At 39.8% G+C, this 26,363-nt stretch overlaps 1 protein-coding gene across 1 annotated transcript in view; it reads left to right on the top strand.

The window, feature by feature from the left end:
* KIF16B (kinesin family member 16B) overlaps positions 1–26,363 on the top strand; it is a 286,776-nt gene that overhangs the window by 71,065 nt on the left and 189,348 nt on the right. The window lies entirely within an intron of this gene.

Consider the following 26,363-nt stretch of genomic DNA (forward strand, 5'->3'; position numbering starts at 1 on the left):
TCACAAATTTCTAGAATAGTTATTTCCTGTTGGAAGTATTTTCTTTGTCTCTCAAAAGCTGGTAACATTTCTGCAATTCTGGTAACATGGTAACATTCATTGTAAAAGGTTGTCAGTAATGGCTTTCCTTTTTGAGAGTTTATGCCTCAATTTACATGTTTTCTTATGTTCTCATTTTTTGCTCCATTGGTAGAAAAACATGTGCCATCTATTGAAGGTCAGCCATACCAGGTTTCAGGTTCAGACTTGAATTTTCTGCTTTGATGGCATCTCTCTGATTTTACATGAGAGAAGGTGACCTAGAGGCTGCTGAGTTCTAGACTTGTTTTTGAGGTCTGTTGAGGTGAAGCTGAAAGGCTGGAAATCTCCCTATAATTTTGGTGAGGCTACATAGATGAAGATAAACTGCATCTCTTGGCAGAACCTTAACTTGCATCCCCTTCATGTGAAAATGGGGCACATAATTACCATTTTATGGGGTAAACTTTTGAGGGCTTGGGTTAACCATTCAGTTTTGCATCTAAATAGTCTTCAGGGTTGGGTTAGCTGAATATCATGGAGAGTTCTCCTTGTACCGTTATGCAACTTGGTCCACTCCTGGGGTCAAAAAGACAACCTCTCATGAGGTAGGAGGTAGTGCTGCAGTTCACCTTGGTGGTGAGTTTTGATGACCTTAGAGATATTCTCTCCAGTGATGGAAAGCACTGCATTAAGGGAAGGTGACTGTTCAGACTTTTTCTCTCCTCTTGCTAATGATGATGATGTATTTTGAGGCAGTTCATTTGTTGAGAAATTTTTATACCGGCAGCTCTACCATTTTGGAGCAGTTACGTAGGGATTAAGCCCGACCAACTTTAAGAAATAGTGTTAGAGGGGGCGGAGCAACATGGCGGCGAGGAGACGCTGCGAGTAAGATCTCCCATTAAAAAAAGTGAATAGGGAGGAAAAGCGGCAGGTCCCAGTGAGAACTGGGACACGGAAGATAAACGGGTGACGGAAGATAAACGGGTGACGCCAGCGAAGTGCCCGAAGAAGAAACTGGCCATAAAAGAGGACTAGAAGGGAGGGAAGCGCAGAACCCTGCTCCCCTCCCCCGCCCACAGAGGCGGCACTCTCCGACCCGCAGAGAGGAGGAAACAACACACCAAAACGGCCCACAAGAACAAACGACGCAGCAAGCGGGACTGTGAGTGGAAAGGAACTATTGCAGCCACCACACCCCGTGAACGGGAGCTGAGGCGAACCCTGCAGGATCCGCCGCGGCGGTGAGCGAACGGCTCCGGGCGCCAATAGAGAAGAACAAAGACCCCGGGAGACCCGCACACAGCCCAGGCTGCCGGTAAGCCTGCGCGGGAAAGCGGCGCACTCGGCGCGCTTGAAAAGCAAGTGCAGACCTGGATCGCAGCTGCCCAGGTCCCCGCGCCTGTGACCTAGGCTTGCGGGGAGACGACCTAGGCTTGCGGGGAGACGCACAGAGGTCCTCACTGAGGTGAAGGTCCCTCCCTGAGTGAGCAGGAACCAGGCGCCCAGGCACCGGAGCGGTGCAAAAGGCGCCATTCCTGTGCCACTGAACTGGGCTACAGCCCGCGTCCTGGAACTGAGGGCTTTGAACTGAGACCCGGGGCACGAAAATTCGGGGCGTGGTTTCTCCATGACGGTGGGGCACAAGGCAGACACAGCACCCCAAAGCTGTTGAGGTGTACCCTACCATTCCCGCTCTGTTCTCTGTCCCACGGGGTGGGGGGAGGCGAAAAACAGCCCCCCAAGGACAATAGGAGAGATCTCTGGCGCCACCTAGCGACCAGGAAAAAAAAAGTCACTAACACCCTATAAAACAGGACATTTCTTAAGACTGCTTGAAAAGGGCAGAAGGTTTCTGGAGGACCCAGTGGCCAGCCGGGAAGTTATTCCACGCCAGGCCCCTTCCGACCAGCAGTCTGAGCCCACAGAGGGAGCAGGCACCCACGTCCGGGGCAGACCGGGTGCGCAGAAGAGTGTGCCTGAAACCGGAGGCACAGGGACTGCATCCCGCTTCGCCATTTGAGAACAGGGACATTTCTTCAGTAAAAACTGCCTAAAACCAGCAGAAAGCTCCCCCAGAAGACAGAGATGGCTCCTGGAAGAGCCAGAGGGGAGCGGAGAAGTTCACCCAAGATGTCAGTCAGTCCGAGCAACACAGTGTCCCAACGCATACGACAAATTAGAAAACAGACAGTAGGGAGTAGAAGAACCACACGCAACCTAACAACTCCTCAGGAAAGAAGCACACCACAAAAAGAAAACCACTCCCCAGATTGCAACGACAGCAACTTGGAAGAACTTCTGAGCCTTCCAGAAAGAGAATTTAAAATTGCCATGATTAAAAAAGTGATAGATCAGAAGAAGGAAATTGAGTCCCTAAAGAGGGAAGTAAGAGAAATGCAGGAGATCAAAGAATTAATGGAGGAACTAAAGAACTCTGGGAAAAGCAATGAAAGCAGAATAGATGAAATGGAAGAACGAATAAGTAATCTTGAAGACACAGAAATAAAAAGAACCAAAACAGAAAAGGAAAGAGAAGTACGAAGGAAAAAGAATGAAGAAAGACTTCGGGAACTATCTGACTCCATGAGGAAAGGAAATATAAGAGTTATAGGAATTCCAGAAGGAGAGGAGAGAGATGTAGGAACAGAGAAAATATTCATGGATATAATTGAAGAGAACTTCCCAAATGAGAAGAAGGAGCTGAAAATTGATATACAAGAAGCAAGAAGAACACCAAACTTCCACGACGAAAGGAAAAACACAGCAAGACACATAATAGTAAAGCTCCCAAGAATCCAGGACAAGGAAAAAATAATGAAGCTGACAAGAGGGAAGAAACAGATAACATTCAAAGGAAAACCAATCAGGCTGACATCAGACTTCTCTGAAGAAACACTACGGGCAAGGAGAGAGTGGAGGGACATAGTCAACAGACTCCAAGAAAACAGATGCCAACCAAGAATACTCTATCCCGCAAAGCTCTCTTTCCTCCATGAAGAAAGAATATGGACCTTCCCAGACAAAGAGAAACTCCGGAATTTCATTGCGACTAAACCCCACTCCAAAAATACTACAAGGAATCCTAAAGCCAGAACCTCAGAGGGACGAATAACAACGAAAGAAGACCAAAAAAAAAAAAAAGTTATTAAAAGAATAAATAAATAAAATCAAAGGAAAGACAAACATAATGGCAAATACAGATGCTAACATATCAATATTAACTCTAAATGTAAATGGACTAAACTCTTCAATAAAAAGACACAGAGTTGCAGGCTGGATTAAGAAACAAAACCCAACCTTTTGCTGTCTCCAGGAAACACATTTAGCTACAAAAGATAAAATAGGCTCAAAGTCAAAGGATGGAAACAATCCTACAAGCAAATGGGCCAAAAAAGAAAGCAGGAACAGCTATACTTATATCAGATAAAACAGACTTCAAACTCAAAAAATAAAAAGAGACCCCAATGGTCACTACATTATGATTAAGGGGACAATACTTCAAGAAGAAATAACACTCATTAACATATACTCACCAAACGAAAGAGCACCAAAATATATCAGACAACTGTTGTCCTCTCTGAAAACAGACATCAGAAAAACACATATGTAGTGGGAGACTTCAACACACCACTATCAACAATGGATAGATCAACAAGACAAAAAATAAGTAAAGAAACTAAAGCTCTAAATAAGGACCTAGAGCATTTGGGCTTAACAGACATCTATAGAACACTAAACCCCAAAAAAACGGAGTACACATTTTTCTCAAGCGCACACGGATCATTCTCCAGGATCGATCACATACTGGGGCACAAGACAAACATCAACAGATACACCAAGATTGAAATCATACCAACCATCTTTTCTGACCACGAAGGCATCAAACTAGAAATAAATCATAAAAAGAAGGCAAGGAACTATCCTACCTCATGGAGATTAAAAGCCACACTACTGGAAGACCACTGGACTAACGAGGAGATCAAAGAAGAAATTAAAAAATTCTTTGAATTGAATGACAAGGAGGACACCAATATCCTAAATGTATGGGATGCAGCAAAAGCAGTAATAAGAGGAAAATATATAGCAATAGAAGCTCACATCAAGAAACAAGAAAGAACTCAAAGAAACAACCTAATCTCGAAGCTCAAAGATCTAGAAAAAGAACAACAAAAAACCCCAGAACCAGTAGAAGAAAGAAATAATAAAAACCAAAGCAGAAATAAATGAAATTGAAACTAAAAAAACAATCCAAAAGATCAATGAAACCAAGAGCTGGTTCTTTGAAAAAATAAATAAAATAGACAAACCCCTAGCCAGGCTCACAAAGGAAAAAAGGGAGAAAGCACAAATACACAGAATCATAAATGAAAGAGGAGAAATCACAACGGACACAGCAGAAATCAAAAGAATAATCAGTAACTACTATGAACAGTTATATGGAAACAAGTTCAACAATCTAGAGGAGATGGACAAATTCCTACAACTCTACAATCACCCAAAGCTAGATAAAGAAGAAATAGAACACCTAAACAGACCAATTACAAGCAGCGAAATTGAAATGGTAATTAAAAACCTCCCCAAAAACAAAAGCCCAGGACCTGATGGATTTACAAATGAATTCTACCAAACATTCAGAGACGAATTAGTGCCTATCCTTCACAAACTCTTCCAAAAAATTGAGAAGGAAGGGACAATACCAAACACGTTCTATGAAGCCAATATTACACTAATACCAAAACCGAATAAGGACTACACAAAAAAGGAAAACTACAGGCCAATCTCCCTAATGAACACTGATGCAAAAATCCTCAATAAAATTTTAGCTATCAGAATCCAACAATGTATCCATAAGATAATTCACCACGACCAAGTTGGATTCATTCCAGGGGCACAAGGATGGTTTAACATCCGAAAATCAATCAACGTTATCCAACACATCAACAAAAAGAATATAAAAACCATATGATAATATCAATAGATGCTGAGAAAGCTTTCGACAAAGTGCAACACCCATTCATGATAAAAGCCCTTGAAATTCTTGGGATACAAGGAACATACCTCAACATCATAAAGGCCATCTATGACAAGCCAACAGCCAGTATCATTCTCAATGGTGAAAAGCTGAAAGCAATTCCATTAAGATCTGGAACAAGACAAGGATGTCCACTCTCACCACTGCTTTTCAATATAATACTGGAAGTCCTAGCCAGAGCAATAAGACAAGAGAAAGACATCCAAGGAATCCAAATAGGAAAAGAAGAAGTCAAACTATCACTATTTGCAGATGATATGATAATATACATAGAGAACCCCAAAATCTCCACAGAAAAACTAATTCAACTCATCAATCAGTTCAGTAAAGTGGCAGGATACAAAATCAACACGCAAAAGTCAGTAGCCTTCCTATACACAAACAATAAATCTGAAGAAGAAGAAATCAAAAAAAACACCCCTTTTATTATTGAAACAAAAAAAATCAAATATTTGGGAATAAATCTAACAAAAGAGGTAAAGGACCTATACAAAGAAAACTATAAAACACTGTTAAAAGAAATAGAAGAAGACACAAAGAAATGGAAAGACATCCCCTGCTCATGGATTGGAAGAATAAACATTATTAAAATGGCCATCCTACCAAAAGCAATATACAGATTCAATGCTATTCCAATCAAAATCTCAATGGCATTCTTCAAAGAAATAGAACAATTATTGATGAAATTCATATGGAATCACCAAAAACCCCGAATAGCCAAAGCTCTACTGAAAAAAAAAGAAGGAAATGGAGGCATCACACTCCCAGACTTCAAACTATACTACAAAGCCATAATCATCAAAACTGCATGGTATTGGAACAAGAACAGACATACAGACCAATGGAATCGAATAGAAAATCCAGAAATAAACCCACAGATTTATGGTCAACTAATCTTTGACAAAGGAGCAAAGACTATGCATTGGAGCAAAGAAAGTTTGTTCAATAAATGGTGCTGGGAAAACTGGGTCGCTACATGCAAAAGAATGAAGCTTGACCACTACCTCACACCATACACAAAAATCAACTCAAAATGGATTAAAGAACTAGACATAAGACCTGAAACCATAAAATACATAGAAGGAAATATAGGCGAAACACTACATGATTTGCACATCAAAGACATCTTTACAGACACATCACCCAAAGCAGTGATAGTGAAGAGAAAGATAAACAGCTGGGACTACATCAAATTAAAGAGCTTCTGCACAGCAAAAGAGACAATAACAAAAACAAAGAGAAACCCCACCAACTGGGAGAACATTTTTGCACCCAACACTAATGATAAAGGACTGATCACAAAAATCTGCAAAGAGCTGATGAGGCTCAGCAACAACAAAGAAAATAATCCAGTCAAAAAATGGGCAGAAGAGCTAAAAAGAAACTTCTCTGAAGAGGAAATGCAAATGGCCAACAGACATATGAAAAAATGTTCAACATCACTTGTAATCAGGGAAATGCAAATCAAAACTACCATGAGATACCATCTCACACCAGTGAGAATGGCACATATTAAAAAAACTAGCAACAACAAATGTTGGCGAGGATGTGGAGAAAAAGGAAGTCTTGTGCACTGTTGGTGGGAGTGCAAACTGGTCCAACCACTATGGAGAGCTGTGTGGAGATTTCTGGACCTACTAAACATAGAGCTTCCATATGATCCAGCAATTCCACTCCTAGGTATTTACCCAAAGGACACAGAAACATCAATTCCAAAGAGCACCTGCACTCCTATGTTTATAGCAGCACTGTTTACAATAGCTAAGCTTTGGAAACAACCCAAATGCCCAAAAATAGATGACTGGATCAAGAAGATGTGGTACATATATACCATGGAATATTACTCAGCATTCAAAAAAGATAAACACATGCAATTTGCAGCAACATGGATGGCACTGGAAGGGATCATGCTCAGCGAAATAAGCCAAAAAGAAAAAGAAAAATACCGGATGGTCTCACTCATAGCAGGAATCTAGAAAACTTAAATAAGGGACCAGGAAAATGAATAACTATAAGAAAGTGAAAATCAAAATCAACAAAAAACTATGAACCAGAGACACTTTTTGGGGGGTGGGGGGTGGAAGGGGAAGGATTGGGGTCAGAATGGGGCGTTTGCAATTGTATGGGGGAATATAAAAATAAAATTTAATATTAAAAAAAAAAATAAAAAAAAAATAAAAATTAGATCCAATGTAAAAGAAAAAAGTTTGAAAAATCTAATTAATAAGATCTTTCTTTGGTCTTTTTCTTTTTTGAAGTAAACGCGGGTTTGAAATACAGCATGTGAATTTGGGTTTAGGGGAACAGATTCACATTTCCTCTAAGATAAAAGTCACCACACAAAAAAAAAAAAAAAAAAAAAAAAAAAAAAGAAATAGTGTTGGCAGCCCCTGACTTATGGAAAGGTCATTTGACCTTTCATGGCATGAGGGACACTAAATTTGCTAAAGAAAGAGGACAAAAATCTCCATTTAAGGAAAACAGAAAACAGGTTTTTTTTTTTTTTTTTTTTTTTTTTAAGTCAGTCCATGGAGTGCCTGTTAGCCCAGGAGGCAATGTGGCAACAAATTGAAAGGTTTTACCCTCAGCTCTTCCACTATAGTAGGAAATCTTACAACATCTCTTAAAGATTTTCACACTGAGAGTCACTGTGGTGAACACCTGAACTTTTTCTTACGCTTTTTCTCATAAGGTGATTGTGTGCCCTGAGGCTAAATCTTCTTCCAATTCCAATTTTATTTTTCATAAATCTTATTATTTTTATTTTTATAACTTCCCAGATGAGAAGAATAGAAATGTGATATGTGCTAGGTGTTAAAGGTTATAAGAGGGACTAATAATATTTCAAAAATTTCCCTTCTCTTGACCTTGCAAGACCATTTTAGGTTTCTCTGCTGGTCTTTGTACTTTAAATCTGTAGTCATTTTCTGCTCATGTTTGATACTGTAAGTGCTATCTTTATGTCTTATGGGAAGACAGTGTGACAGTGCCTGAGGGCTGAGGTAGACTAGGGCTACTCCAATCCTTTTTAAAAGACTTTCTTTGGAAATTGATAGGGAAATGGTTTATTTGATCAACTTGTGTTAGTGTAGTTTGCGTAATCCTTTCCCTTGTTTCTGCTGTCTTATTGTTCTGTCAGTTGGCTATTGTTTCAAATGACATAGAGCCAACTCCAAACGAGTGGCTTAAAACAACATTTATTTTCCCTCATGAGTGTGTAGGCTGACTTTAGTGTAGGGTAGACTGGTTTAGTCTGGTTTGGTTGGGCTTGCATTCAGACTGACTTCCAGGCCTGCATCTCATGGCTCTTATCCTCTTGGATCAGCTGGTTGTCGGGGTCATTCTCTACTCAAAGTCTTGGCCAAGGTGCAAGCTGGCAGGCTAGTCATGCAAGCACATTTCAAGATTCTCTTTGTATCATGTCTGCTAGCATCCCATTGACTGAAGCAAGTCTCTTGAATGAACTTAAAATCAGTGAGGGAAGAAGTGATTTCAACCACAGTAAGGCCATGAAAGGTGTAAATGTATTTTCCTACCTTGAGATTAATGGTTTAGTGCACATGTGACCATCTTAAAATTTGAATCTGTAATTTCTGGGAACTTGATCTAGTGAATTTGTATATTTTGTAGAGACAAAGAAGCAATAAGTTCCCAGGGTTATCTTCATCATTAGGACCCAATGATTACCCTATTAGATTGCCAATTACTCCTGCTAAGCATTAAATCCTAAACATCCACGTTGAGAGACATTTGGGGAGAAGACCGAATAGAGTTAAAACACTGGGGGAACTGAAGGGAAATACAAGGAGCAATTTGGTGTTTATTGGCACAGTGAGAACCAGTCTGCTGTGTTGCTTTTTCTTGTCCAACTAAACTGACAAGTTTTTACAGAAGAGATTCCTGGGTGTTGTTTGAAGAGAGAACTAAGGAAAAGAATACAGTTCATCTCAATCATCAGAAAGATCTTGTCATTGTTAAGATACCTGTGTAGTAAGCTTGTATTTCCTCTTTCAGTTATCAGACCTGAGATTAATTTATTAGCATACACCATGAGAAGTTGCTTCAGGAGTATATGGGAGTTCCCTCTCGTGCAGAGGTAGGAGTTGCAAGTCATTGTATAAGACAGAGGTCCACTGCAGTCAGAATTACTCTCGAAAGTACCTTAATTTCCCAGGAAATAACAATTTCCTAAGCTCTTAGTTGTTCACAAGTCAGAAATAATTTTGCTCCCTCCTTTTAATGTAGTCTGTGGCTTTCCTCCCTCTGGATAAGTGAAATCCTATGTCTTGTTGAGTGGACTTGGGAAGAGTGAAATGCTGCTGGGTAGATACATGCTCTGACAAAAGGCACTGGCTGTTTTCAGCAAAGCTGGTGGCATCATGGTGATAAAGGATGGGCCTTGGCTTCACTCTGCGGGATCTTAGATATTTCAGTTCTTTTTTTGATTCCTTGGGTTACAAAACTTAATCACAGCTGTCACATATCTTAGGTTCCAACTTGGAAATAACAATGGATGGCAGCCTCTTCCTTATATCCAAGTTAACAGGGTAGTAATAATAGCATATTATTATAATATATATATAGTACATATGTAATATATGTAACATGTATGTATAATACTTAGCTATTTGGAAAGTAGCTAATGACAGTAGAAAATGTGTTTATTTTAAAGCGATAAAATTGTATATCTGATATCTTGCCACTTACTCTACATTCCTTATTTTCATTCACCTTAATTTCCTAGAAATTAAAGTCCAAACTCCTTACCATGACCCCCTGAGATACTGATTACCCTCTCCATTTCATGTGTCCTATTATAGTTCCCTCTATCACCACCCTTCCCAGCATCCCCACTCCACCCTGCCAGATATTTCACTCCATCCTGCACACACCTCAACATTAGGTTTCTTGATGTCTCTTGGCCTTTACCTGTGTTACTCTCTCATTCAAGATGCTTCCCCTCTGTAAACCTGTCATAATCTACTCTGAAGCTCACTCTCATCACTATCTGCTCTGAGTTCCCAGGTAGAGTAAATTTGTTCTATAGCATTTTGGTTTTACTGCTCTCACAGTACTCCTCTGAGTCTGAGTTTGCTGGTCTTGGTGTGTCTCTCTAACTGGGAGCAGTATCTGAGCAAGGGCTATCTGTTATTCTTTGAACTAGGTCCTGCGACTCTGCTTCTCACGAAGGGGGCATGCAGGGAAAACTTACTGAATTAAAGTAGTACCGAGAAATAAAAAAACAAAGTCTTTTATGTTAATTTCCCATCACAGAAGATCACCACAGAGTGGGTAGCTTCAACAGGAGACATTTATTTTCTCACAATTCTGGAGGCTGGAAGTCCTAGGATCAGGGTTTTGGCAGGGTTAGTTTCTTCTAGGACTTCTCTCCATGGTTGATGGATCACCTCCATTTCTCTGAGCCCTCACAAGACCTTTTCTCTGTGGACCTGCCTCCCTGGTCACTCTTTGTGTGTCCTAATAGCTGCTTCTTTTTTTTTTTTTTGAAGATTTATTTATTTATGCATGCAAGAACTGGGGTTCAGGCCAGAGCTGTGGGGGGTGAGAGGATTCACCAGAGACAGAGTGGGAGACGGAACAGGCAGATTGACTGAAATACACTGTGAGGGGAGCAGCAGGCAAGTCAGGAGAGGTCTGCTGCACCATGTGGGTAGCTCCCTGGCTGGGGATTGAACTCGTGCTGCAGTGGCTGCAGATAGCTTCATAGATTGCATCTTAATCCCTTGCACCACCAGGGAGGCCTACCTAATCCCTTCTTTTAAGGGAACCTGTCAGGTTGGATTAGGACCTATCCTGAAGTTTTAACTTTATGACCATTTTAAAAGGCCTGTCTCCAAACACAGTACTAGGGGTTAGGGCTCCAACATAGGAATTTTAAGGGATACACATAATTCAAGGCATAACAACCTTGAACCATACAAATCTGATGTTAAAAGGAAGATGGAGTGTTGTACCGACAACAGTCAGCCCAGGTAATGCTTCTACTTGTGTATTCTTCATTCTTCTCCTTCCTGTTTTGAAAGGCTTTATATTAACTTTTATTTTTGGTAGGAATGTAGCTAAATTCCTTTTGATAATGTCCAGTCTTTCATTGGATCAGTCAGATGTTTGCCTTTCACAGTGTAGTTTCTGCACAGCAGCATCAGCATCATCTGGGAGCAGGTTGGAAATACAGGTTCTCAGGCCTCACTGCAGACATCCTGAGTCAGCATCTGTACTTTAATAAGATGCCCAGGTGATGTGTCTTTGCACCTTAATGTTTGGGTGCTGAATTAGAAAACCTGAGGAAGGGTGGCACAGTCTAGGGCGTTTTTGCCCTCAGATCTGTTTTCTTCCCTCTCCTGTTATGTCTTAAATTGTGGAGGGCTGGTTTCTATGGACTGCCCTCTCTGGGCTCCTGTGAGCCCACTATGGGAAATTGGAGGGAGAAACTAGACCCCCCACCCCACTCCAACTCCAGTAGCATCCACAAGGCCCCTCTCAAGAGCAGTTCTACCTGGTGACGTGGCCCTGATTTCCAGAAATACTTCCTTCTCTCTTTGTCCCTCCTGCCTAGGACTGGTTCTGGCTTCTTGCTGTTGTCATTTTGTGGGTGACCTTGCCATCACTGATGGCTTCCCTGCTCTTCCCTATATTAAAGCCCCTGGAATTTAAACACTGCAGTAGTTCTGTTTTGTTGGTTAGACATACATGATACCAAAGTCGGCTCCACATCCATCTCTTGATATGGTTTTGCTTTGCTGACTCCTCAGTATTGGTTTGTTAACATGCTCTGCTCTAATTTGGTCTCTTTCCCTAGTCCTTTAGAAAGCTGCCCCCAAAAGATTTTCATCCTGACTGAATTTGTCTTAAATTCCCGATTCTCTTGGGACTTGGCACTTAATATTGTGGTAAATCCAGTGTCTTGCAAGCCCTGGCATAAGTGCATTCCTGAAACCTTAGTATTGGTTCTCATTTTGCGTAGCTATGATATTGTGCTGACTGCTTAGTGTTTGAAGTGATTTCTAAAGTGACTACTTAATATCTCTCCTGTGTACCTCTTGGCCTGGCTTTGTATAAATCCTGTACATTTTATTGCTGATGAAATTTTTCAAGTAATGAGGCATCCCCAAATTCTATGTCCACTCTCCCTTCTTTCCCCAACACTACCCTTCATGTACCTTTTTGATTTGTCTGTTCTGTACACATTTTGGTTTCTCAGTTCCGGCATTTTATAAATGGTTATAAGATATGTTGTCTGACTTCCAAATAACTCCTTGAGCTCTGTGCTTCAGAATAAATCACAGACAGTTTGGACTGCGGCAGAAACCTCTCAAGTGTCTGACAGATGGTGTGACAGTAGGAAGAGCTGACTGAGCTGTGTCTGTCTAGAGCTGAACTGCAAAGAGATGCTTGTAGTGTGAGCATGCTCTCTGTTCGAATTCCTGCAGACTGTCTATTCTTTTCATTTTTCGTAAATAGGGGCTCTTCCTTGCTGAAAACATTATTTGATTGCTCCAGTGTCTGATGGACTCTGTGTCCTAACAACCCTGCACAGAACATTGACGGGCATTGCAGGAGGGTGTAGGGTTAAGGAAGAGCCACTCATGCAGAGACTGTAGCTGCAGAAGCTTGTCCTTGAAAAGTGTGCTATTTGTAGGAGTATAAGTGGAATTAAAATTGTTTTCTTTTCAGACATTAATTATATCACTTTTTTTCTTATATTAAATGATGAATTTGGAGGATGGAGTGCATTTGAGTCTATGTAATGATGAGATCTTAATGCAAGTGGTTTAAGTTTAAATTGTGCTGGTGTTTTAATATTCCATCTCTGGGGAATAGAGGAGGATAGGGGTGGATAACTCATCATTGGAAGAAAAAAAACTTTATTCTTTCAGAATGTTTTGACTAATAAGAAATATGGTAAAATGAAATTAGAATCCTTTACTATTTTAATATTTCCAGAGCTTAAACTTCATGGAATGGTATACATCAAACCAACTTCTTTCTGTTTTATGATAGAATCAGCAGCTGAACTTTTGTCTCTGCAAGATTATGGTAACCTATAAAATATTTTTTTTCCTGGGTTTCTGCAGTTTTCCATTTTGTGGAGAAGACGTGTACTGGGGAATGTAATGAATTTGGAAGGAGCCCTTATTACTGGGATTTGCACAGCAGGCTTGTGCTGTGGCCAGGTCTCTGGATTACTGCTCTCTAGGGCACTGAATCTTCTGGTCTCTAGATAACCTACAAGCATGGGAGAGATGATATTTTTTGACCTGTGTCTCCTGAAGATGCAGTTTATCTTAATCTCTTCTTAGTACAAGAATTTTACCTAAGGTAACTGTAAGATAGAATTTTATTTATGGGCATTAATTTTACTTAGATTTAGGAGGAGACATCTATTTCAACCATGTGTCATTTAGCCATTTGATGATTAAAAATTCTGACCTTAGACAGTCATAGTTTACAGTTAGTTATTGCCTTCTTAAAAACGCAGAGTAATGTCTCTAGAGTTCATTTGACTACATGAAGATAATACATTGAATTTCCAGCGCTCATCCAAGTAGAAACTGACTATAGAAGGAATTTCTGAATTCATTGCACTTTCTTTTTTGGTTTTCATTGTAAAGAGTCATTCCAGCTCAGCACCTGCTTATTAGTGCTTTCCCTATGCGGGTCATGTCACTAGTATCTCAGTAACTGCTTTGTGAGTTTCATTTATGTAACTTTTAATAACTTAATTTTCAAACATTTGAAAGCTTTTTGGCAAAGATGGGGCAAAGGTGTTGAGTATCCTTTTGACAAACTGATACCCAAATAAGGTAGAATTGCTGCCTATATTGATCAAGAAATTTCTAACAGTACTGTGAGTTTGAAAATATGCTCCCTGTAATGGCTTGCCCAGATCACCTTATTCTATCTCTCCCATCCATCTACATGTCACTCACCTGTCCATCTGCTCATTCATCCTCCTTTTCCTCTTCATTAAAAACATTTATGCAGTCAGTGCATCTTATGTGTTACACATAGTTCTTAGCATCAGGTATATCCAGTAAGCAAAGCAAAAGCCTCTGTCCCTCTTAGAGATTATATCCTTGTGCTAAAAGACTTTTTCTTGTAATCGGTCATTTTTATTTAAAACTCCCATAATCTAGTCCTTTTCTCCTTTAAAAGTACATTTGTTTGTAAAACATTATAGTCCACCTCACAGATGGTTTGATGTTTGAGGCCTCAGATCATGTCAAATAAGTTTTCTTCTTTTTTTCTGTTCAATAAAGTAAAAATCAAAATGAGCAGGCAACTGGGCCTCCCCGGTGGCGCAGCAGATTGAACACAGCGCTGTGAAGTTGTCTGCAGCTTCTAAAGCGGGGGTTCGATTCCCGGACAGCCAGAGCGATACCCACATGGTGTGGCAGACCTCTCTGGTCTCACCCACTGCTCCCCTCAGCAGTGTTTTTGGTCTGTCTGCCTGCTCTCTCCCCACTCTGTGGTGAATTCTCTCACCCTCCCGCTCCTCTGGCCCATACCCCAGTTCTTATATAAATAAATAAATAAAAACCTTAAAAAAAACCAAAGAAAACCAACAGGCAACTATAAATTAGAGACATACTACGTGGGAGGAGTGGGGAGAGAAGGGAGTAGAATCAAAACAAGGGTGGGAAGAGCACAAGGGACCATGGTGATAGCTCATGGGTGAATGGGTGGTGGGAATTTTATGGGCACTATAACCAAGATGAAAATGCATACATTGTACAAAAATGAAAAATGATGTAAAAATATATAAAATAATTAAAAATAAATTTAAAAAAAAAAAAAACAAATTAAATGTTTACCATATCTATTTTTATCTGTAGCCCTTTGAAAAGCCTCATAGATTTCAAGATTTACTTGTATCCACTAGGATAGAAACTTCATAAGGATAGTTTCTTTCTGTCTTGTTCACTGCCCAGTAGATCTGAACACTGGCGAAGGATGGTATCAAGGCCCCAAGCAGCTGTATGTTAGTGGTGAAATTGTTGGGAGGACTGAGTTCCTAAGTGAGATATGTTCCGGAAAGATAAGAAGGGATGATGGATGAGCCTTCTTGTGCACTGTGGCAATCCATATGTTCCTCATTCCTTTTGTTAAATTATAAACCCCTGAGGTCAGGAGACATGTTTCGCTCTTCTCTGAATATTTTGTGAATTCTAGTGTCTTATGTACTACTACTTTATAGGTAGGAACCACTCAATGAATAATTCTTGAATTCAACTGTGTCCTTCAATTTCTGAGATATTTCAGAGTAAGTTTGAGAACTTTTGTTAACAGTTTACTTTAAAACCTGGTGTCTTAAACGATCCACTATTGCTTCCCATGATTTTGCTGCCCTTACTCATGCCAGGGCATAATATGGTCCAGGATGGCCTCATTCACATGGTTTCGATGGTTCACTCCATGTCATGTGGGGATAATTTGGCCTTGTGTCTCTTTCTTTAGACTCATTTATATAATGACCTCAGGGTCTCAGGAAGACCAGGAGATAAGTCCCAATGTCCATGCAATTTTCAAACCTTCACTTGCACCTCATTTGCTAATGTGCCATTGGGCAAAGCGAGTCATATGGCTAAAACCAGAGTTAGGTGTGAGGGAATTATCCAAGGGCACGGGTACTGGGAAAGCAATGATTCTTTCCATGTTTGAAAAAGCTTCAATCACAAGCATCTTTTATTCTATCTTCCTTGTCTCTTTGCCTTCTCAGCCAGCCCCATTGATTTCCAGCTCTACTAAGTATGTGTTCCTGTATTTCCATACAAGAGATTATTGACAGGAGAGGGGGCTTGGGGTAGGGGTTGCAATAAAGGTAAGTCGAGAGAGCATTATGAGAAATTATTTGTCTCCCTGCTTTAATCTGTGGATTGATATGGGCGTATTTGACTCAATAGATTTTGGGTCTGTTTGAACAAAAACCACCTTCATTAGCCCCCGTACATAGCCCTTTATCTTTGGTTAGGGCCTACACACATACTATCTCCTTGACTCCTGATCTGAAGCAAAAAAAGATGTTACTGTATTTTATATAGTATACAGTTGTTAATTTGGTGACTTCTCATTCAAGTTAGACTCTGTTAATTTCCATCAAACTGCATCTTCTCCCTTTTCTGAAGTTCTGTGTTTGAAACATTTTAAAGATGAAACACAAAGGAATAAACAAGTTCATTAGTCCCTGAAACTGGGGCTTGATAATTCATTGGTGGGGAAGGATGACTGTCAGTGCAGGTCAGAGGCTAAGCTGAGCTATTTGCATAACTGGCTTTGATCTTGTTAATAATGCCAAACCTACCTTATTTTCCATGGCGGTTTTCATCTTAAAGGGATGGCCCATAAATAAAGGTATTGCAAGTATATGTTGGTTCTTACTTTTGAATAACGTTTCTGGAGCAAAAGACTCAGAAGTAAGTCAAATACGCCCTATTAAATGTTGGTACCATGCAGTAAATTATTTTGAATACAAATGGGATTTTCCTTCTGATATTTTGCAGTGAGGCATGTGCACTGACGGGTTCTTACTGCATATTTATTGCCATAGTCAGGGCGGAAAAGATTGCCTGGTTATATGGAAGTATGCTTTATGTACATCTGAACTTACTGGGTGTGCTAAACTGTAGGTGCTTGGTTTAGTTGGTGTTAATAGCTCAGTTATTGTTCATGTCACCCGGGAACATATTTAACTCACTTTATAGGAGTTTTAAGAGTTGTGAGTGTGGAGAGGAATGGATGTTGGTGGAATAATAGTGAGCTTTGGAGTGAAGGAATGCCTGTCTAACCTAGTGAAGTTGTCTGCATTCTGACCTTGCTCACACTGACCTTTCTGTCTCTCAGACCCTCACTGTGGGATGCAGACATAAACGTATTGTATAATGTGAGAAATGAGCACGTGTGAAGTGTTCAGACGGATATCCAGCACCATAGTTAGCATTGTAATCATTACAGTGATGTTCATTTATTATTTATTTCCTTTGAGTTCATCCTCTCACACATAAAACTGTGTTGCCAATCATGTTCATTTGGGCAGAAAAAAATGATGTATACGAAAACTTTTAAAAACCTATTTTTATGTAGATATAACATGGTATTGCTTCTAAGACATTTTATTACGTAGCATTTTTATTTGTTTATTTCAAACTGACTACAAACTGACTAAAATGACAAAGGTGTATTAGTTCTCAGAAGAATAATGTTCTGGAGGTGACCCTGGGCCAATAACCATAACTTTTTTTTTTTTTTCAAATAATAAATTTTATTTTTATATTCCCCATACAATTGCAACCCCCCCATTTTGACCCCAATCCCTCCCCTCCCACCCCCCACCCCAAAAAGTGTCTCTGGTTCATAGTTTTTTGTTGATTTTGATTTTCACTTTCTTATAGTTATTCATTTTCCTGGTCCCATATTTAAGTTTTCTAGATTCCTGCTATGAGTGAGACCATCCGGTATTTTTCTTTTTCTTTCTGGCTTATTTCGTTGAGCATGATCCCTTCCAGCGCCGTCCATGTTGTTGCAAATTGCATGTGTTTATCTTTTTTGAATGCTGAGTAATATTCCATGGTGTATATGTACCACATCTTCTTGATCCAGTCATCTATTTTTGGGCATTTGGGCTGTTTCCAAAGCTTAGCTATTGTAAACAGTGCTGCTATAAACATAGGGGTGCAGGTGTTCTTTGGAACTGATGTTTCTGTGTCCTTTGGGTAAATACCTAGGAGTGGAATTGCTGGATCATATGGAAGCTCTATGTTTAGTAGGTCCAGAAATCTCCACACAGCTCTCCATAGTGGTTGGACCAGTTTGCACTCCCACCAGCAGTGCAGGAGAGTGAGTTCCTTTTTCTCCACACCCTCGCCAACATTTGTTGTTGCTAGTTTTTTTAATATGTGCCATTCTCACTGGTGTAAGATGGTATCTCATGGTAGTTTTGATTTGCATTTCCCTGATTGCAAGTGATGTTGAACATTTTTTCGTATGCCTGTTGGCCATTTGCATTTCCTCTTCAGAGAAGTTTCTTTTTAGCTCTTCTGCCCATTTTTTGACTGGATTATTTTCTTTGTTGTTGTTGAGTCTCATCAGCTCTTTGCAGATTTTTGTGATCAGTCCTTTATCATTAGTGTTGTGTGCAAAAATGTTCTCCCAGTTGGTGGGGTTTCTCTTTGTTTTTGCAATAACCATAACTTTTTGATCCACCTCTGCACCTGAATAAAACTTTAGCGATCCAGGCAAAACTGACTGAGACCAAGATGGACAACTTTTATAGCAAGTCACTGACCCTTGCCCTTAAGGAGTGGTGCTGGCTCTGAGTCAAGATAACATCAAAAGAAAGCATGCTGGGCCTCCCTGGTTGTGCAAGGGGTTAAGTCTCAGCACTGTGAAGCCATCCGCAGCCACTGCAGCATGAGTTCAATCCCCAGCCAGGGAGCTACCCACATGACACAGCAGACCTTTCCTGTCTCACCCACTGCTCCCCTCAGCAGTGAATTTCAGTCAGTCTGCCTGTTCTGTTCCCCACTCAGTCTCTGGTGACTCCTCTCACCTCCCCCCACCCCCCCACATCTAGCCTATGCCCCAGTTCTTGTATGCATAAATAAATAAATCTTAAAAAATAAGCATGCTGACTCGAACACAGTCCCCGTCCCTTTAAAACTTCCTGGTCAACTTGCGAGATCCCAGTGGTCTTTGAGAGAGTAGTAGCCTGCTCTCCTCAGGTTGCTGGTTCCTGAGTCAACCTGATTTTGTCACCCCATCTCTTATCTCTTCAGTATTAACTTGCCAGCAGTGAGCATCCAGACCTTGGCACCTGTAACAGAGGTAGTCAGGTTGGATTTAGGGCTCTGGTTTTCTGGCTTTGTTCTTGGTTTTGCCTTTTTTGGTGTGTTGGCTTAATTTTTAGGGATTTTGCTCTCAGAAAGGCAGTGTGAGATTAGCAGTTTATTGCTTTATAAATACCTACCACACCATCTAAATTCAGAGTCTGGGTTTCAGAGCCTCCACCAAAATTCTATGCTTTGCACTGATTGGTACACTGTGAGCCAAATCAATTAGTGGGGCTAGGGAGATACTCTGTGCTGACTGATGTGGGCCTGGGTTATGTTAGCCATAAGCCAATCACTTTGACGAGGGAATGAATTATCCTGGTTGGACGAGGTGAACTAGGACTCACCTTTGTTGCTGGAGTCGGGGCAGGCCCATTTCCCACAGCTGCTGTGCACTTGGGGTTGGGGGGCAGGTGGATCTTGGTGACACCATACACATTTTCCCCACAGATCTAGAACCTGGTCATCCACAGTAGTGTAGGATAACTCAAGGCAAGCAGGACATGCAAACTAGTTGAAACAGCTTTTTATTTCTTAAGAGGAAATAGTTTTGAATATCTCCTTTCTGATCCAGCATTCCATATTCTGCTGGAAAATTATGTGAAAGGGCTAACTGTATGTGTGTACTGCGGTGAGACTCTTCTATACAGGAGAAATCACTTTTCTGGTGTTAGGATTGAAAAATGGCACACAATGAATCTCATGTATTGAAACACATTTTCCTTTCCTCTTTTAGAGTGATTATCTGGTTTTAGATGAGCTGTAAATGTGGGTCTGTCCTCCATCTTTTCATATACGGTTTTGAATTTGGCTTAATTTCTAACTGACCCCTTTCCCAGCCCAGTCTACCTAGCAACAGTTACTATGAGCAGCGACTTGGCATTACCCTCCCTTTGTAACACAACAGCAGGTTTTAAGAGATTACTTTTCCTTAGCATACTGGTTCATTTTGCCTTTACATTATTTAAGGATGACAGCAGTTTCTGTTAACTCCAGGCAGCAGAGCTCCAAATCTCTTAGCAAAAGTGATTGTGTGTATCTGTAAGACAGTATAATTAGCAAGTGGGCAGCTATTGAAGAAGAAATATGGGCCTAGGTGGCCTGTGGATGTTTATTACAAGAATATTCTGATGCTTGCAGAGGACAGGGGAGAGATGGCTATAAATCTTTAACATCTTATGTAATACTTTATGGCACCATCTTTGCCAGCTAAAAGCAGCCTTACTGAGCAAGTTATCTATGTTTGTGAGACATCTATGAGAGGAGCTAGTTCCGAATAGCTGTGATTTGCCCTTGAAAGACTCTAACTAAATACAGACATCACTGAAGATGGTCATTTTTTTCCTAGCTCCAATACACTTTATATTAATATATTCTACTTAAACTTTTCTTGTCTTTTCCATTAAAGTAAGCCATTTTACTGGCATTCTTTAGCATATTTGACTGAACCAAGCAACAGAATTTGCTATGACACTTCTTTAAGTTGCTAAGTCCAGTTTTTCATCCAGAGCAACTTAAATAACACTTATTCTGCCTGGCATAGAAAGCTGATTTTCCATCCAGAAGTGGTTTCAATTCAGAATTATTTTGGGACTCCTTCAAAATGCTGTGTCTGGGCTCTAAGGACTCCTAAAAGGAGGTTTGTCAGGGATGGCACCCCAGAACCTCTGTACTGAACAAATGCCCCAAACCTCTCAAGAATTGTGATCTGTCGGTTTAAAGAATGTGGAAGATCATCCCTTAAAGCACATCTGCACATGTTCATTGCATGGGTGGAGGCTTACACCCTCCCCCCACCCCACCCCCTCCCAAAAAGGCACACATAACTTCCTTCAGTGTTTGGTAGTCCCCAGATTGTGCCCTCATGCAAACATTTGGTGACATTGGGTGGTGCTGTTGAAAAAGAAATTTCAGCTGAATATAATTATCATTTTTTGTTAAACAGGGTGATTTGTTTACAGGACCTTTTTCAAAGGAATATTTTTTTAAATTGTGGTTCAGCATACACAGAGTACAAATCTGAAGTGAAGAGCTGTAAGTTTTTATGTATACCCAGGGAAAAATAGGACCATTTCCTCATCCCCAGAGGGAATCTCTTGTTCCTTCTCCGTCAGTTACTTCTTGTCCACCCTTTCTCAGAGGTAACTACTGTTCTGACATCTATTTATCTGTGACGTGTGTTTCATCTGTTGTTGGACTTCACACAAATGGAATCACACAATATAGTCTATTTTTGTTTCTGTCCTCTTATCACACTGCTTTTTTGTCCTTAAGAATCATCCATGCTGGGTTTAGCAGTAATTTCTTCTGATGTGACTATGCCACACTCTTTTTTTCTACTTGGGTTTTTATATTCAGTTTTTATTTATTGTGAATAGTTCCTGTGAACACTTTCGAACATGTTTTATTGAGTTTTTACATTCACTGGGTTCTCTTTTCTGGTTCTCCTCTTGGTAAGAGTTTGACCCTGACTTGCTTTTCTACTGCCTATCTCTGCCCGATCTTTATGACCATAGTTAGTATTCCAGCTGGCTCCATCCAGCTGGCTCAGCATGGGCTAGGCCTAGGAAGCAAGAAGACCCTCTGCCCTAAGGATCAGGTCTAGACCCAGCAGGAGCAAAACCGTATTGACAAATAGCAGATGTTTGTCTGCAGTCTATGTGGGTTCCTCATGTAGTGTTGTGTTTGTTGTTTTTTTTTCTATTTTTGCCTGAATCTAGTTTGAGTGGTTAACATAAATTAAGTCTGATTTTCTATAGATTTTTAGAATGGCAATTTCACAAGTTTCCAATTAATTTAATATACTCTTTATGCATTTTTTCCTTTTGTTTATTTTTTTCACAGCTAGATTTTTAGTAATTTGTGTTCTACAAATTTGTTATAATGTGTCCGGTTTTCCTTCACTAGGATTTTTCCGGACTCTGAGGTCCAGAAGGTAAAGACATTTTTAAATTGCTTTTGGGCCTCCCAAACTGCCTTGCACCCATCAATTAATAGTAATAACATTAATAGGAATAATAGTGGATCATATTTATTGCATGCTTACTGTGTGCCAGGTATTGTTCTAAGACAACATTGTTTAATAGAAATGTAATAATGCAACACCACATTTGGGATCTTAAGTTTTCTGGTAGCTTCATTAAAAAAGTAAAAATTAACTGCAGAAATCAATTTTACCAACTAGTATATTTTACTTAACCCATTATACTAAAGATATTACTATTTTGAAACATAATAAATATAACATTTTTGAGGTATTGTATAATTTTTTTCTTAATAGGTCTTTGATGTGGCATGAATTTTACATTTACAATGCATCTCAATTCAGATGCTAATTTCCACCAGATATATTTGATCTCTTTTTTTAATTTTACAAAATTTACAGGTGAGAAGTAGATTCATGTCTGCTTAATATGTCCAAACATATTTAAGTTTTCCAGTAATTTAATTGAATATTTCAACCAGTAAGTAAAAATTAAAATTCAGTTTTCCTTCAAGTATTCAATAGTGACATGCATGGCATAGGTTTTAAGTTTTATATTATTGATTTGTTCTGTTCAGTAGCCCTACCAGGGTGGTATATTACTTTTTCATCTTATGGACCAGGAAAGTCTGCAGTGCATACAGTTAAAGAAGGAAGGTCAGGGTTCGAGTCCTGCTTCGAGGTCCATGCTCATGACCCCACTGTACTATCCTCACTTTTTCTCATGTCCAAATGCACTGGATTTTATTTTGTCTTTTTCTGGTCCTTGTCTCCTTTGCTTTTTTGTATTGTAAAGATTGACTTGAAAAAGTGATCTTAGAAAGTGATCCTTAAGAACAAACAAACAGATCTGAGGGAAGGAGGGAGGAGTACAGGGGACTGTGGTGATGGTGCATGGGTGAATTGGTGAAGGAAATTCTGTGGGGACTAACTACACCAGTGTGGGGGGGGGAGGCAAAAAAAAAGCAAACATTGCTTAAAAATGAACAATGATGTAAAATACATATAAATAAATTAATTAAAAAAACAAAAAAAACACACAAGTGATTCTTTATGAGCAGTGAATTTGGTGGTTCATCAGCATTTTAGAAACCAAAATAGATGATGACCACTCTTTGAGCACCATCTGCTCTGTTACCTCCGTAAATGTCAAGACAAGATTTGCTTTTTCTGAAATAAGAGGCTCAGGTTTCCTTACAGGTTTGGTAATGCTCTTTCTTTAATCATGGTTCTAATTTTTATTTTTCATTTCCACTTAGTCATTTCTTTTGCTTTGACTCATTTCTAGTCTTTTTTATTAAGCAGAGTTGTGGCTATTTCCCTGGGGTATCTTTTTTTGATTGTTCTAATGTGATATTAGCATTAGTTCTTACATTAATGATTTCTCAGGGCATCTTTCAGATGTTTTTGGCTATGTATCCAACCAGCCATGAGTTCTTATCTACCTTTATAGAAATATTTTACTTCATTTGAGACTAGCTTCTGTGTAATTCTCCTATTTCCTTTACTACGATGGTGGTTTTTTAGTGATGTGTGTTCCCCGGTTTCTCTAAGATTGTTTCCTCTTCTTTCCGAGCTTATCCCTCTGTGAATACTGCGTGCACTCTGTCGTCTTACTGCTCATCTCATTTGACTGAAATGAACAAAAGTGTTTTCCTTATGGAGTTCTTATACATTCATGGTGGTTGTATAATTATTTTCCTTGAAATTTCTTGACAATTTATAGGTATTTGTCTTATTAACAGAGGTGGTCTGGCTTTTACACTTGAATTTTCTCCCTAAGTAGCTGTGTCACTAAGTTACACCCTCTCTCGGCTTCAGATTTGTCAGGCATAAGTGGAGTAGACTGGCCAAAGTGAGCTGTAAGCTTCCTTATATTTGAGAAGGACCAGGGTCCTTCCTCAGGAGGCTTCATGGAATTGCCCAGGGGCTCCATATCTTGGGTATGGGGGTTGTGCCCTATTTCTCTGTCTTGGGAGGTCTTCAGTGATGGTTTCCTTTTGTTCCCTCTTGCTGGACTTTTTCTTATTTGGGGGGAGGTGACTATGCTTCCTCTTTGAATGTGCTCTGGAAGCCTGCTCTTAACCTGGGCATTTATGTACATAAAAAACATTATCCACATCAAGAGTGTATCATGTGATGGATTTTCACAAACTAAACATACTGTGTACCCTATGGCCAGGTGAAGAAACAGAACATTATCTGCCTCTCAAAGTCCCAGATGTGCCTCTTTCTAGTCACTTGCTCCCTCCTAGGGAGCATCTAAAAGGACAGTGTTGTTTGTCTTGCCTTTAAACTTTACACATATGGAATTACACAAGTGTGTGTGTGTGTGTGTGTGTGTGTGTGTGTGTGTGTGAGAGAGAGAGAGAGAGAGAGAGAGAGAGAGAGAGAGAGTTTTTCTTGATATTCATCTGTGGTTTTGCACAGTTGTATTTTTTTTATCTTTGCATTGTATGACTATATCACAGTTTATTCATTCTGCTCTTTGATTTTGGGTTGTACCTGTTTGAGGCTCTTAGAACATTGCTGCTACAAACCTTCTTATACATGTCTTTTGGTGAAGACAAATGTATATATTTCTGAGGAGCATATAGGCGTGGAAGTGCTGGGTCATAGGGTCGCATAATTCACCTTTAGTAGATACATAGCTTTCTACAATGGCAGTACCATACACATTCTCCTCTGCCATATATGAGCAGCACAGTTGCTACGTGTCCTTACCTGAACCCATTCTTGTTGGCTGTGTAGTGGTATCAAAAAAACTTACAATATTGCATGTGTTTATCTTTTTTGAATGCTGAGTAATATTCCATGGTGTATATGTACCACATCTTCTTGATCCAGTCATCTATTTTTGGGCATTTGGGTTGTTTCCAAAGCTTAGCTATTGAAAACAGTGCTGCTATAAACATAGGGGTGCAGGTGCTCTTTGGAATTGATGTTTCTGTGTCCTTTGGGTAAATACCTAGGAGTGGAATTGCTGGATCATATGGAAGCTCTATGTTTAGTAGGTCCAGAAATCTCCACACAGCTCTCCATAGTGGTTGGACCAGTTTTCACTCCCACCAACAGTGCAGGCGTTGGAAGGGATCATGCTCAGCGAAATAAGCCAGAAAGAAAAAGAAAAATACCGGATGGTCTCACGCATAGCAGGAATCTAGAAAACTTAAATAAGGGACCAAGAAAATGAATAACTATATGAAAGTGAAAATCAAAATCAGCAAACAACTATGAACCAGAGACACTCTTTGGGGGGTGGGGAGCGGGGAGGGGAGGGCTTGGGGTCAAAATAAGGGGGTTGCAATTGTATGGGGAATATAAAAATAAAATTTATAAAAAAAAAAAAAACCTTACAATATTTAATTAGCCTCACTTTCCAACTGACTTTACCTCAGACCCGGTCATCACCTGTGTTGTCCCAGTATTTAATGTTCTCTGTCACTGTGTCCTCCTCAGCTTTTCTCTAGCTCACTTCACTTTGTTTATGCATGAATGTGCCCTCTCCCACACAATCAGTCAGTTCTTTGTTAAATTTGATTGAACATTCTACTGGCTATCCTGTCTGTGCCCATCTCTTTTTAGCTGTTCTAAGACATAACCTTTTCTTTTAGGCAAGTTAAAGTTCTTCCTGTAAAGTGAGAGAGTAATAAACATAATTGTAATAAGAAACTGAAAGTTATCTCTTTTCTCATCATAGAAAATATGTTTTTGATAAACATCCCCATAAACTAAACAAAGACCTGAAATTGTTTTGGTGATTCTGGAGGTAAAACCTCATTTAACCAGAATGTTCTTGAATATCTTGGTTTAGCCATCACGGTCCACATAAATTACTTGATTTCTAAAGATCTTTATGAAAAAACACCTTTAAATTATGGTTTAGAAAGTGCTGGGTCATAGTGGACGCTATTTAATGTATCTTTGATCCAGATCAGGAGTCATTCATATAGACATCTTAAAAAAGATCTTTGTATACCCACCACTGATTTTAATTCAAATCTCCTTTGTTCCCTGGGTTTTAATGCTTTCTTCCTTGGAGTGCTATGTTATTGAGTATGGTTTAAGCAAATAAAAAAGATAATGCTCAAAGAGATCCTGAAGATCATCTTGTTCATAGAAATAGAATGTTAGAACATGGGGTACAAGAAAGAATCTAGATTAAACCCTTCCTTGCCCCTTCCCATTGTTGTTTTTTTATTTTATTTTTTAAAAAGATTTATTTATTTATGCATACAAGCAGGCCAGAGGTGTGGGGGGTGAGAAGATTCACCAGAGACAGAGCAAGGCACAGAACAGGCAGACTGACCGAAGTACACAATTGAGGGGAGCAGTGGGCGAGTCAGGAGAGATCTGCTGCACCATGTGGGCTCCCTGTCCAGCCATCGAACTCATACTGCAGAGGCTGTGTCTTAACTCCTTGCGCCACCAGGGAGGCCCCTTTATTTATTTATTTTTTTAAACTGTGAAAAGTGAA

The sequence above is a fragment of the Talpa occidentalis genome, unplaced genomic scaffold (assembly GCF_014898055.3).
Source record: "Talpa occidentalis isolate TD23 unplaced genomic scaffold, MPIMG_talOcc4v2.1 talOcc4.10, whole genome shotgun sequence".
NCBI lineage: Eukaryota > Metazoa > Chordata > Mammalia > Eulipotyphla > Talpidae > Talpa > Talpa occidentalis.